This window comes from Canis aureus, chromosome 6 (assembly GCF_053574225.1).
Source record: "Canis aureus isolate CA01 chromosome 6, VMU_Caureus_v.1.0, whole genome shotgun sequence".
Taxonomy (NCBI): domain Eukaryota; kingdom Metazoa; phylum Chordata; class Mammalia; order Carnivora; family Canidae; genus Canis; species Canis aureus.
The window spans coordinates 44,066,767-44,080,533 of NC_135616.1; the positions used below are offsets into that span (position 1 = coordinate 44,066,767).

General features: G+C 38.2%; 1 protein-coding gene across 7 annotated transcripts in view; it reads left to right on the forward strand.

Moving 5' to 3' along the window:
• Positions 1-13,767, forward strand: part of SMYD3 (SET and MYND domain containing 3) — a 792,487-nt gene that overhangs the window by 205,870 nt on the left and 572,850 nt on the right. The gene's annotated exons all lie outside the window — the stretch shown is intronic.

Here is a 13,767-nt window from a genome sequence, read left to right on the forward strand (position 1 = left end):
TTTTGAATAGAGAGGTGCTTGGATGGCCAGAAATGTTCACATTGTATCCACAGAACCTCCTTTAATTCATGAACATTAAAACAGTATAATGTATCTATCTTAGCTTAATTATTAAAAAAAAATACTTTGAGGGAATATAGTGGCACAGCCAGAGTAAAAGCTTGCCAGATACATTCTGTTGAATGTTTTTAACTCAATTCAGAAATTTGTGTCAGCCTTCAGTTTTGATCTGTAATGAAAGATGCCACAGAGAGTGTTTCCCAAGTCACTGGTGGGAGTGCCCTATTCACCTGTCAAGCCTCGCTCTTCACAGCTGGAAGGCAGTAAGGTCTGGAGTGATTTGATTTGATTGAATGCTATGACTGAATTTTAGGGACATATTCAAGAGGAGATTGGGCAGTAAATATCGTACTCATTTATTAAGACAAGATAATAGTTGAAAAATCAGAGGACAGGCTAACTTTGTGTGCTCTTTAAAGAAAGGAGCTTTGGGTTCTTTTATATTTGATTTTCTAATTTAAAATTCTGTGGTAATTAATAAAAAGTCAAACTTCAGTGGGAATGTTCCTTCTAAATATGACTGTGGAAGCTTAGCTGTTAATTTCAAATCATCTTTTTCAAATGGTTTTATTCTCTTTATCCTCTTTAATTTTCATTTCTTAGCATCTTCATGAAGAAGTAGCCCTTATCTGCATATTATAAAATGGATGCAAGCCGACTTGACCATTAAAATTTTTTTCTAATGTAATAAAGCCGTGAAAACACTATGACCCGTAATATTTTATGTTAAAAGGACGATTTGTGTTATATTGAAGATAAGAGGGAAGCTCTTATGTGGAGACATCTGCCAGAATGAGGTTTTCTATAATTCTATGAAATTGTTGTCTGACTGTAACATTTTTCTTCAGGCAATTTTGTATCTTCTCTTAAGATTTTAGAATGAAATGTGAAACAAAATCTTCAATCAGTGCTTTCACTAAATGAAATCCATGCTTCTCAAAAACATGAGCTCTGAACTTCTTTGGATTCTCTCTGAACACCTCAGATAAACTGGAAGCAATCTTGGGATAAGTGAAGTAATTGTAGGCAGTAGATACAGTTCTATAAAATCACACCTTCTTTGGGTCAAAATGTATCTCACATCTTCTGTGCCTGTCATAGGGATTCAAGGTCAAGCAGAGGTCCAGCAGAGGCTCTGGGGCTGCTTTGAGTGATTATCAATGAGAATGAAAGTCTCCTATCTCATTGGTAGTTTTTAAACAAACAAGCCTCAACCCACAGAGATTTGTCATAGGGGCTATTCATCTATTACTTCAGATATAAGTTTATTAGTTTATAGCTTATGGCTCATAAGTAACAGATATTGACAGAATATTAAGTTCAAGCTTAATGTCAGAGATGTCCACAGTGGTCGTGCTGTAAAGTAGTATTTTCTTTTCTTTTCTTTTTTTTTTAAAGTAGTATTTTCAAGGTAATGGTAACTGTTACTATCACAGTAAGTGCTGGGGATGAAGAGAATATTCCAATTCCAGTTTTGTGAGTGGGCTTTCAGCCTTTGAGCTGTGACTTACTTGGTTTTGAGGATGAAGATAAAAATCTTTATATAGCTTTTTCTCACTCTTTTTTCCTACTTACATTTCCAACAAAGTCTGTTTTTATAGTATTTTCGGTTGTTTTCTCTTGCTGATCATTTACTAATATTCAGAGAAATACGTGCTTTCATGGCATGTTTGTACATTATGGTGGAGTTGTTTCAAATTCATTACTTTTCTGTATGCTTTGAGCTAGGTTTTTTTTTTATAAAGTGACATTTCTACATGCATGTATAAAGTTTTCAGATTTGTTAAATTTTACTGCCTACTTTCTACAGATTTTTACTATAGTATTTCTTTTGTATATGTACTCTACAGGAATTCATTCAAATATATTTTAAATTATGGGTTTTCTTACTTGCTAGTATCATATAAAATATAGTATCATTATTTAATACTATGTATGTGATATAGGATTTCATTTACCAGTAAAATTATATTATGCTTTGTTTTGTGCTAAGTATTTGTTGGTCGAGTATGCTTTAAAAAATCACTTTATGATGTAGTTTATTTTTAGGTTAGTAGACTGTCATTGCATATCCTTAACTTATTTCTAGCTGGTTTCCAGTCTCCAGTATTTGAACATAATAATTAGTTTTCCTCCTACAAAATCATTTCAGAATCACTCTCAATATACTGCATTATAAAAAGTACTTTTACAAATTGCCTTCCCTAGTTCCTTGTATCATTGGGAGGTATATTAGGATTCTCCAGAGAAATACAACCAATAGGATATATATACAAATAGATATATAAAAGAGATTTATTTTTAAGAATTGGCACATGCAATTATGGAGGCTGAAATATCTGCAAGTGGGATAACTTGGAAAGCCAGTGGTGTAATTTAGGCTGAGTTTGAAGGCATTAAGAACAGGGAATCTGATGGCATAAGTCCAAGCCCAAAGGAACAAAGATGGGAGGCTAATACCATAAGTCCTGGTCTGAGTCAGAAGGTCTGAGAACAAGGAGCACAGATGTCTTGAAGGCAAGGGAACAGAAGGTGGCTGTCTCAGCTCAAGCAAAGGGCAATTTCACCCTTTTTCTATTCAGGCTCTCATGGGCCTGGATGATTGGTGATGGCAGTCTTCTTTACTTGGTCTACTGATAGAAACGTGGATCTCTTCTGGAGATCCGTTCACAGACACACCCAGAAATAACATTCTACCAGCCAGCTAGGCATCCCTTTGCCCAGTCAAATTGACCGAAAAATTAACCATCCCTGTATACCTGTTCATCTTCTGTGCCAGCAAATATGGGCAAATTTTTGTAATCAGAACCTTATTTTAAATACATCAGACGAACATATGGTTTAATGGACTCCTGTAATAACAATAGCTAATATTCATTGAGGACTTTGTGTCAAGCTGTGTTCTAAATGCTTTGCAAGTGTATTAATTTCCTATTGCTGGATAACGAGTTGCTACAGGCTCAGGAGCTTGAAGCAGCACCCATTTATTATAGGGAAGTGAGTGCACCAGGGGGCAGGGATCTTGGGAGTTCTTAGAATTCTTGCAGTAAGTATCAACTCATTTATTCTTCAGAATGCTACAAAGTAGCTAATGTAATGAGTGGTGTTTTACAGAGGTGGAAAGGAAGGAGAGCCTGGAGAGCTCCTTGGGGCACCCGCCTTGAGAGCATAGGTAGGTTCCTTCATTATTTTCGCCTACTCAATAGCTATTTTTTGTGCTAGGAGCAGTCCTAGACATTCAGTCTGTCATTCCTTCTGTGTATCTGTAATTCTCTCTTCCATTCTTTTGTCATAGGAGCTTTCCTTAGGATATCCATATACTTGTGTTCTTTAGAAAACCTTTACATGGGTCAAATCCTTTTATATGGATTTGAGCTTAATTTCTTGACTTTTGGAATAGACTCTGAGTCAGGATACCAGCTGCTGGATCCTGTCCATAGACTTGTATATGTAGACCATACATCTCTGTCAGTTCATTTTTTATATTATTTCTTGCCAACATCTTTAAAGTCCGGATTGAGTTTTTTTGCTGAAAAACTGGGGCATGTGACTATATTGGGTTTGTTCCCAAATGGCAGCAGTTTGCTTGAGTTGGGTAGCAGCCACTCCTTTTAGTGTGGTGTGAGAAGTCCCATTTGTTATACCCACCTCACTCAGCTAACCCCATCGCATTCTCTCAGACGTAATCTAAACTTAAACTTGACAAGCTAAAGATTTTTACAAAAGTAAATATAGCTGAAGTAACTTCTGTTTCTTTACCTTACTGCTTACATAGTCCTATCCATCTCACGCTACAGACAAGAAACGCAGGTGAGAGTGGTTAAGTCCTGGCTTGAGCACAAACAGCTGGCAGGCAGTCTTTTCCAGAGCCTTTTGGTGCCTACAAGGCTCTTCCCTATTTGAAAAGCTGCCACTTTCTTCATCGATGAGTTCTAATTCCATCTTTCAGTGAAAACTCTTACAGTCTCACATGACAGAAAATCCAGACTAATATTGAATGAAGCAAGAAAGATTTGTTGCCTATGAACTAAAAAATGCTTCCTTTTAGCAATGCTAAATCCAGGGACTCAAATGATGTCATTAGGATTAGTCTCCCTCTATTGCTAGGCTCTCTTTCCATGAGTTGCTTCCATTCTCAGACAGGGTTTCCCCATGTATGGTGGTGACACAGTGGTCAGAAGCTCTGTTTTCATCCCTTCAACTCCAAATCCAGCATGAAAAATGACTTTTCAGTTGCTTAAGCAAGATTCCAAAGATTAGCTGTGATTGTATTAAGCATGGCTTGGGTCAGGTATGCATGTTTTAACCAATTGCTATGGCCAGTGGGATGTAGTATTTCAGTGTGCTTACCTTGGGTCATATGCCCACCCCTGGAGTTAGCTCCAAGGGAACAGGGAGATAATGGGGAAAAGATGATTGCCAGAGGAGTATGGAGAAGGAGAGCCAGGTGACAGAAGCAACATATCTCTTCGTCTTCCTTGCTTACCCTATCGTGGGTGCTCTGTTCCTCTGATAAACTCTCTAATCCTGATTATCAGTGGCATATATAATATTCTGCTTTGTATTATAGTCCTTTATTTATTCACTTGTTTGCCAGACATTTATTTAGTGCCAATGACATTGCAGGCATAGTGCAAGGGGTTGGGAATGCAGAGATAAAAAAGACACATCAGTTGCCTTTGGGAATTCATGATACAATATGTTTGAAATGCTGTCCAAGTGGATTGTAGAGCTTAGGAGGCATTAGAAATATTGTGCTTCCTTATAGCACATAATATAATACTTTCCACAAAACAGGCTTCTGATAGATGGTATAAAATTTGTGCATGCAGCTTATTAAGACATAGTTTCATTACTTCACACTTGTTAGAGGAATGAATCTTGGTTTCTGACTTTCTTGTTTATACTCATACCTGAAAAGCACTCCCACTATAGCTGGATTGTTCTTCAACCAGCAGGAAGTCCGCCTTCTCTTTGTTAGGCTCCCATGGAGCTTGGTAATTCCTGTGTCACAGTTAACTTGTTGGTTTATCTTGGCTCCTGTAGTAGAATTGGGTATTCTTGAGGGCAAATAATTGCTTAATACTGCTGACTGGAATCTGTGGAGTGGGGGAAATGCATGTGTTTTGATTATGGGAAACAGTTTCTGTTGTTATTTTTTTTCCTCCCACTATCTCTTTAAACTCTTTTTATTCATAAGATTTTGCTTTGGTTTCCCTCCAAGTGCTCACTTATGTTTATAGGCAAATTTGGGTTTGATCTTCATTCAGTTTTCTCTGTGTGCATTTTGTAGCTGGTATTATTTTAATATTTGTTAGAAAGTCAGGGTTGGTATCGATAATCAGAGAGGACTTGTCTCTCTGGAAAGCTAAAACTGTTCTTACCATGGCTAGCATTATTATAGGTGGATAATGAACTCCACTGGCAGGCTGAGTGTTTTCTATTATCCAATCTGAAGTTAATATCCCTTGTTTCTATTTGTTTGCAATAAAACTCAGGGTTTGATTTCCTGAAGCCCTTGTAATTGCTAAAGAAAAAAACAAAGTTGGTGTGCTCTGAGAAGAGCCGACAGTGAGTAAAGCCATATGCCAGGTACTGTGCGTTGTGTATGTTACCTTCTAAATCTTCACAATTCTATGGGATAAGTACTGTTAGTACCCTGTTTTACAGGATATAGAGGCTTGGAAAAGTGAAGGAACCTCCCCAGGCTCATATAGCTTGTCAGGGCGCCTGGAAGCCTCAGTCAGATAAGCGCCCAGCTCTTGGTTTCAGCTCAGGTCATGATCTCAGGGTTGTGAGTTGGAGCTCTGTGATGGGCTCCATGCTGAGCAGGGGTCTGCTTAAGATTCTCTCTCTCCCTCTCCTTCTGCCCCTCCCCCCGCTCTCACATTTTCTCTCAAGAAAAAAAATAAATATAAAAAACCCAAATTCGTACCTTGTTACTTGGCCTCCAAGTTGATAGCATCTTAATTTTGATAATACATCAAACATTTGCTGGACTGCTGTCTTCACTTATAGTCCCCAAAAGGCAGTTTTCTGTGTTTTTTTCCTCTTCTGTATTAATAACAGTACTACAGATAGCCAACACATTACCTTTCATATCTCTAGATATCTTTTAACTTTTTTTGACACAAACAGAAACCATTGTCAGTAACACATACAAATGTGTGTTTTTCAACTGTGCTAATACATTTCTTCACTTGTTTTAAACATTTATTCAGGTGTTTTAAGAATTGTATGGTCATTATAAAAAAATTAAAATACAAATCACAAATTCGGGTGTCCCAGAAACCCTACTTCTGTTAACAGGTTTACATTCCATTATCTATATTTAATATATACACTCCTGCAGACACATCACATATAATTTTATTTAATGATTGTGTATTACTCCATTGTAGGAACATTAAAATTTAATCAGTACCCTATTGGATTATTTTCATTTCTTTGTTTTTATTGCAAAGAACATCACTATACATATATCTTTACTTACTTAAATGGTTGTTTGCATAAGATAAATTAATAGAATTGAAATTGCTGAGTCAGATTATACATTTTTATATTTGTTGCCAAATTGTGCTCCAATATATATTTTTTTACATTTCACCAATACTGTATAAATGCACTGTTTATTTACAACCTTGCTAGCATTAGATGATAGTACTTTTTTTAATCCTTGCCTGTCTTATAAGTGCTACAAATAATATCAATTTGCAATTCTAGTTTTAACTTCTTTAGTTATAAAATTCTGATGGACTTTAAATTGTGAATTTGCATGATGAAACCTTGAGACTTTGACTCTTTTTCCCTGTGAAATATTTGGGGCCATGACAATTCTAAGCAGATCTAGACATTTTCTCTGGCTTTTCAAATTAGAGATGTCTCTTCCTTCTTTATATGATATAGTATAGAGGGAATGTTGTATATTCATGATGGTCTAGTCATTGCTGCATAATGAAAGATTTTGTATATCCTTATTTTTAAAGCCAAAGGGTCTAGAAAATTTTAATCTGATGGAGGTATATCTTTTACTATTAGAGCAAAACTTCCACTTTGTCTCTGATTTTTTATGAAGGAATACTTGGAACTGAATATAGCAGCTCCTGTTGGATATCTGAAATTGTGTTGCAAACACAGGAGAACCCCCTATATTGTTCATAATTTTCTTTTTTTATATTCAAATACTTTAAATTTAAAGAAGTATGTTAGGCATTAGTTGAGTTTGTAAGCTTAACTATACTTTTTGTTATAGAAAAAGATTAATATTTGGACTTTTTTCAATTTACTATCTTTGTAGTGCTTGATAGTACTATTCAGTTGTATTTTATCACTACCTGCTGGGATAGTTGCTCATTATTATTTTTTATCTCAGTAAGTGCTTTCTTGCCTTTTATGAATATACTTTTTCTTAGAAATTACTTCCTGTTTTTGTTTGGATGTTGATAAAACTGTCTCTGAACCTGCAGGCTTAAATAGACAAAGGAATAAACCTATGTTGTTTGTTGTCTTTCCAGAAGTGGGTGTAATGGGATGCCTGGGTGGCTCGGTGGTTGAGTGTCTGCCTTAGGCCCAGGGCGTGATCCTGGGGATTTGGGATTGAGTCCCACATCTGGCTCCCTGCGAGGAGCCTGTTTCTCCCTCTGCCTGTGTCTCTGCCTCTCTGTGTGTCTCTCATGAATAAATATGTAAAATCTTAAAAAAAAAAAAAAAGTGTAACCAGAGAGGACTGGAAAAGAGCAAGTATATTGTCCCATCCCTCTTCATATTAAGCATCTCTTAAAATGATGAATATTTCATCATACTGAAAAACACTCCTTCAATTGTAATTCATAAATAATATTGGTAATTAGATCCAAGATGTCCTGTTAGCAGGAAGCCAACAGTAAAGCTGTCTACCTCTAAAATATGGAGAGCATTGTCCTATGAGACAAAGATGAATGGATATAACACATATTTAGGACTGAAATGGAAGTCTTGGAGGGAAAAATCTTTTAATTTAATTAAAAAGCATTACTGATTCCAGACAGATTCATATCATCCTCTGATCGATACAGTGGATCTATGGCATTTACACATCAGAAAAAAATACATGAACTTTTGACATTTGATGCATGAGAAACTATTCTTATTTTTGTCAAGAAATGTATTTATGCTGCAAGAAAAAAGAAAAAGGATGGGTTGCCATTATAACTTAGCAATTTCAAGTTCTTAGCTTTAAAAATAAATGCTGCTGCTGTTTCTTTTTCACCAGAAACATTATTAAATAATCCAGAGTCACTAGCCTTTATTTCTTGAGGATTCCTGATTGTAGTGTTAAATGCTTAGGATAACCATGTTTGATGTACTTTCTTGCTCATCTAGCCAGCCTTGGGAATCTCGTTTCTGCCTCCAGTGCTGTTCTGATGCAAGTGGTTACATCTTAATGTGGGTTCCAGTATTCTTGTCTGTTCTGGGTTCTGGTGGAGCTGAGGCACACAATGTTGGTGTTCCCTTCCTGAAACCCTTCTCCCCAGACTTTGGAGACCTGTTTGTCATCTTGCTTGTTCAGACTCCACTGACCTGTAAAAATTGGTCTCCCCCAAGGATTAGCATTGTTTCTCTACACACTGTTTTCCTAAGGGATATCATCCTCTTTTGTAGATTCACTGACTGATTTTCCACCAATGAGTGAATCTTTGTCTATTTCAGGACCCCATTCTGAGTTCCAATTCTGTGTTTCCAACTACTGACTGTTTACTACATGTCTCCATCTCGCTATCCAGTTCTTTTTTTTTTTTTTTTAAGATTTTATTTATTTATTCATGAAAGACACACACAGAGAGAGAGAGGCAGAGACACAGGCAGAGTGAGAAGCAGGCTCCATGCAGGGAGCCCGACATGGGACTTGATTTTGGGTCTCCAGGATCACGCCCTGGGCTGAAGGCAGGCACTAAACTGCTGAGCCACCTGGGCTGCCCTCGCTATCCAGTTCTGCTTAAAGTCTGGATGATTCTCTCCACTTCTGCTCAAGTCTGTACTCATGTGTTTCCTTTACTATTTGATGTGGTTATCCTTCACCTGAGTCCTTTAACAGACTTTTGATATTAAAATTTCCAACATCTCCATGAGCTTGAAGAAAAATAGGCAAAAGCAGTTGCCTATGCTGGCTATAGATGTTGTTATTTAAGTTGTTAATATTTTGCCTGAATTTACTAAAATTTAAATATTTGACTTTATGAAGTTTGCCGTAATCTTAACTGTATTTAAAAAATACATATCTTGGGGTGGCTCAGTGGTTAGATGTCTGACTGTTAGTCTCAGCTCAGATCTTGGTCTCATGGTTGAGTTCAAGCCCTGTGTTGGGCTCCATGCTAGGTAGGCATGGAGTCTACTTCAAAAGAGAAAACTGAAAAACCAAACTAAAACAAATACATACACAGACACACACATACACATTTGTTCAGCCAGTCCTCTTTAGGGAGTTTGGAGAACAGCAGTTCTATAATTTTATATTGAAAGTAGAAGGAAAGCATGACTTGTTATATGGGAAATTTGATTACACATGGTTTTCAGGACTGCATTTCAGAAAATAAACTGCTTATATGTAAATATATTTTATTTTTATATATAAATATTTGTTTGTAAAATATATTATAACACATGACAAGTATAGTACTGTATATAATATAAACATACAGGGATCCCTGGGTGGCGCAGCGGTTTGGCGCCTGCCTTTGGCCCAGGGCGCGATCCTGGAGCCCCGGGATCGAATCCCACGTCGGGCTCCCGGTGCATGGAGCCTGCTTCTCCTTCTGCCTGTGTCTCTGCCTCTCTCTCTCTCTCTCTGTGTGACTATCATAAATAACTAAAAAAGAAAAAAAAATTAAAAAAAAATAAACATACATTATTAAAATAAAGTTATTTATATCTAAATCTAAACTTCCTGTGTAAGTTAAGAGCTGGCCAGTGTGGAAAAAAATTTCTTTTATCATGAATGTTGATATTTTTTTATAAAAGCTAATTCATTGTTGATGTAGAGGGAGTGCAATTTTTATTCTGATTGTCTTTGAGGATATCAAGCATGTATATACTGTTTTGTAAAGTCATTAAAATAGCAAAGAAATTATTTTGGAAACTGTTACCATTTCTTGGATAGTTGTGGAAACGAGTTTTGGAAAAGCTTACCGGGAGAGGAAATCTGATTTTCCTACTTGTGACTGAGGCTTTGCTGATTGCTTAGAAATTGTCCCTGTCTGTACCAGGAGCCTGCATGTTCAAACTTCAGGATGTTCTAATTAATAACAATAACTTTCTTCCTTTTTTATTTAAGATCAATTTATTTTGAATATATTCTCTGACATATTCTAGAGAAAAGTCGAAGGAGGCATAGAGTTCAGAATCCAGCTCCTCACACGTACATGCACACACAAACACCCAACAAAACAGAAAAATGAAACCTTTGAGCTTTCGGTAGAAATTTAGTCTTTATAATTCATACTTTCTTTGAGAATTGATTTTGTTCTCCTGTTGATGAATTCTGACTTTCTTGTTCCATGGCTGTTATCTCGGTTGTTTAACGATTTATTTTTCTTGCTCAGAGAATTGAGTTTTCCAGATCAGATGGCTGTACCTTGTATTGGTGTCAAGGTCAAAATCTTTTAATTTTATTGATGGAACTGGTATTGTAACCCGAGGATCTCCTGCTGTATATTTTAATCCTGTCATATTGCCTAAAAACAGTCATATCTTGGCTTTTGGTCCAGCGGATACTTTTATTAAATTCCTTGGCCACATCTAGTTTACTTTTCCTTGAGAGAAATATAACAGAATACCACCAGCATCATGATCGCAAATAGATTGTTACCATGGCAACCTGACAGTTTTTAATATAAGAATTTTCTTGTTAAAGCAGAACTTATGACATTGGGGACCTTTCCCTGACTGATAACTTTATGCTGCCTCTGATAGTTGGCATTACCTTGTGTCCAGTAAGAAAACTATTGTCCTTTAGTAAGGAAACAGTTCATTTAGACACTTTGCTCAGAATTTCTCAGCTCCTATGTTAGGAAGACCTATTCTTTCTCAGCTCTACTCCTCTTTGGTGTGGTATCTTTTATAGGGAGGCACAGTGAGATTTATGAGTCACTAAGTAAAGAGAATCAGTTTTGTATCTGACACCAAAGAACTTTGCTACTGCTAACTGCATGAGTGTTCCTGGGAAAATAGCTTTGGTTCCCTGGGACTATTTCTAAAAATTATAAGTAGGGGTATTAACCTCTGTCTTATTTGTTTCATGAGCTGTTTTAATAAAGTAATACATAAAATATTTATTACTACTTTTTATTCCTGGTAGATAAGGAATAACTAATATGTATGCCCCATATTGGGTTTATGGATTACCTCACTTAATCCCCTGTAAAATAGATATATTATTCTCAACTTATATATGAAGATGTTTGTAGGCAGAGAGCTTAATTGGTTTACCCAAATCACACAACATATTAAATGTCTGCATGGACTTGGCAGTAGAATTGTCTGTTTGTTGGGCTAGCTACTTGGATTTGGTTACACTCTTCATATAACGACCTATTGAGTTTTGGTTCATTTCCTCAAATAGGACAGTCACAGTCCTGGTAGGGGTACTGTACATATGGGGCTCCTGCCCTTAGAGCATCACACCCAGGCTGTGGGTGTCCAGGGAAGCGATGGGTAGGACAGGGCCTCTTAGCCATGTCTCCAAGTCTTTGCAGCTAGACAGAGTTGGGAGAAGCGCAGTCAAGCAGAAGAGACAGCATATGCCATCACACAGATAGGAAAGATTTTGCTTTTTTTAGAAACTGCTGAGTGATTCCGTATGGCTAGAGCAGAGCCAGGAGGCAGGAAGTTGTTTAGTAGGGAGGCAAATGACAGGCAAGAGCCATGGACCTGGACCTTTTCTTGAAGAAGAACCATTTGCAGATTTTTAATTTGACAAGAGACATGGGATTTGGGGAATTTGATATACTCTGTCTAAAAGAGGATTGGAAGATGGCAAAATTGAGGCTGGGAGGCCACTGTAGGAATCAAATCAGTGCCCCATGTGACCCTGAGCTAGGGCCATCACTGTGGTGGGCAGAGGAAGGAAAGGAGGTGGAGATGCCAGTGCTTGGAAACTGTCCACGTGGGTGGTGGGAGGAAAGGAGGTAAAGAGGATGCCCTGGTCTCTAACCTGGCAAACCCAGGTAGAGTTTGGTGTAGTGCCTTTCAGAAAGACAGCCAATCCAGCAAGAGGAGCTAACAGCAGAGGCACAGGGATAGGGGAGGGAGGAGGGCAGGTGTAGACCATGAATTCTGTTTTGCACATGTCAAGTGTGAGGTGCTTGTGGGAGCATCCAAGTGATGTCATCAGAAGGGGTCTGGTCATATGGGACTGAGTCTCAAGAGAGATTTAAGGAGGAAATTGAGACTTGAAAACTCAGAACTGTTTAGCTGACAGCTGATGCTGTGGAAAGGGGAGTAGTTAGTAGAGGGAGGGGCTGGAAACGAAGATAGGAGAGTGCGGAGAGAACCCTGTGGAACAGGCTGGGCAGAGCTGGCTGAGAAAAGAGAAGCCAGCGGCTGTGACTGACAGGGAGAGAAGTCGGAGGAGCTCTTGGAGAGAAAGATGTTGTAGAAACCAAGGGAGAGAAAACGTTTCAAGAAGGAAGTCAGCAGTTTCCCGTTGCAGAGAGATCAGTTAAGATGAGGACTGAAGTTTAGATTGATTTCAATAATGAAGCATTCTTTTTTTTCTTTTTAAGATTTACTTATTTATTTTTTAAAGATTTTATTTACTTATTCATGAGAGACAGAGAGGCAGAGACACAGGCAGAGGGAGAAGTAGGCTCCATGCAGGGAGCCTGAAGTGGGACTCAATCCTGGGTCTCCAGGATCAGGCCTTGGGCTGAAGGTGGCGCTAAACCACTGAGCTATCCGGGCTGCCCCTAATGAAGCATTCTATAGCGAGCTTTGCTAGAGCACCTTAGGTAGAGTGATGAGTGCTGGATCTTTTTTTTTTCTTTAAAGATTTATTTATTTTATTTTAGTGAGAGAGCATGAAGTGGGGGAGGGGCAGAGAGAGGGAGACAAGCTGACTCCTCACCGAGTGCAGAGCCCTTGTTGGATTGATCCCAGGACCCCAAGATCTTAATCTGAGTGGAAGGCCTAGGAGTCAGAGGCTTTGTGAGATGAGCCACCCAGGCGCCCCTGAGTGCTGGCTCTTTTAAAGAAATTTGGCTGCGAATAAGAAAAGAATAGGGGGCACCTGGGTGGCTCAGTGGTTGAGCGTCTGCCTTCAGCTCAGGTCATGATCCTGGGATTGGGTCTTCACGGGCTCCCCATGGGGAGTCTTCTTCTCCCTCTGCCTATGTCTCTGCCTCTCTCTGCATCCCATGAATAAATAAATAATCTTAAAAAAAATGGGATGACAGAGGGATGTAGGTGGTTGGTTGGTTGTTGTAAAGAGATAGAAGCTTGGGAGTCAGTAATGATGCAGATTTAAAGATAGGTCAGGGAGAGGGTTATTAGTGAGTGAGGTGAAGTTTCTAAGAAGGTGAGAGCAAAGGAATTAACCTGAGTCCTGGGGTGGGCAGTTTTCCTCTGAGACTGTTGTGAGTTGTCCCACGAGCCAAGTGCAAAGTCCCCTGCCAGTAGAAGGGCCTCAATATGGAAGCACATATACATATGCCAAAGCACGCGTAATACTACTTT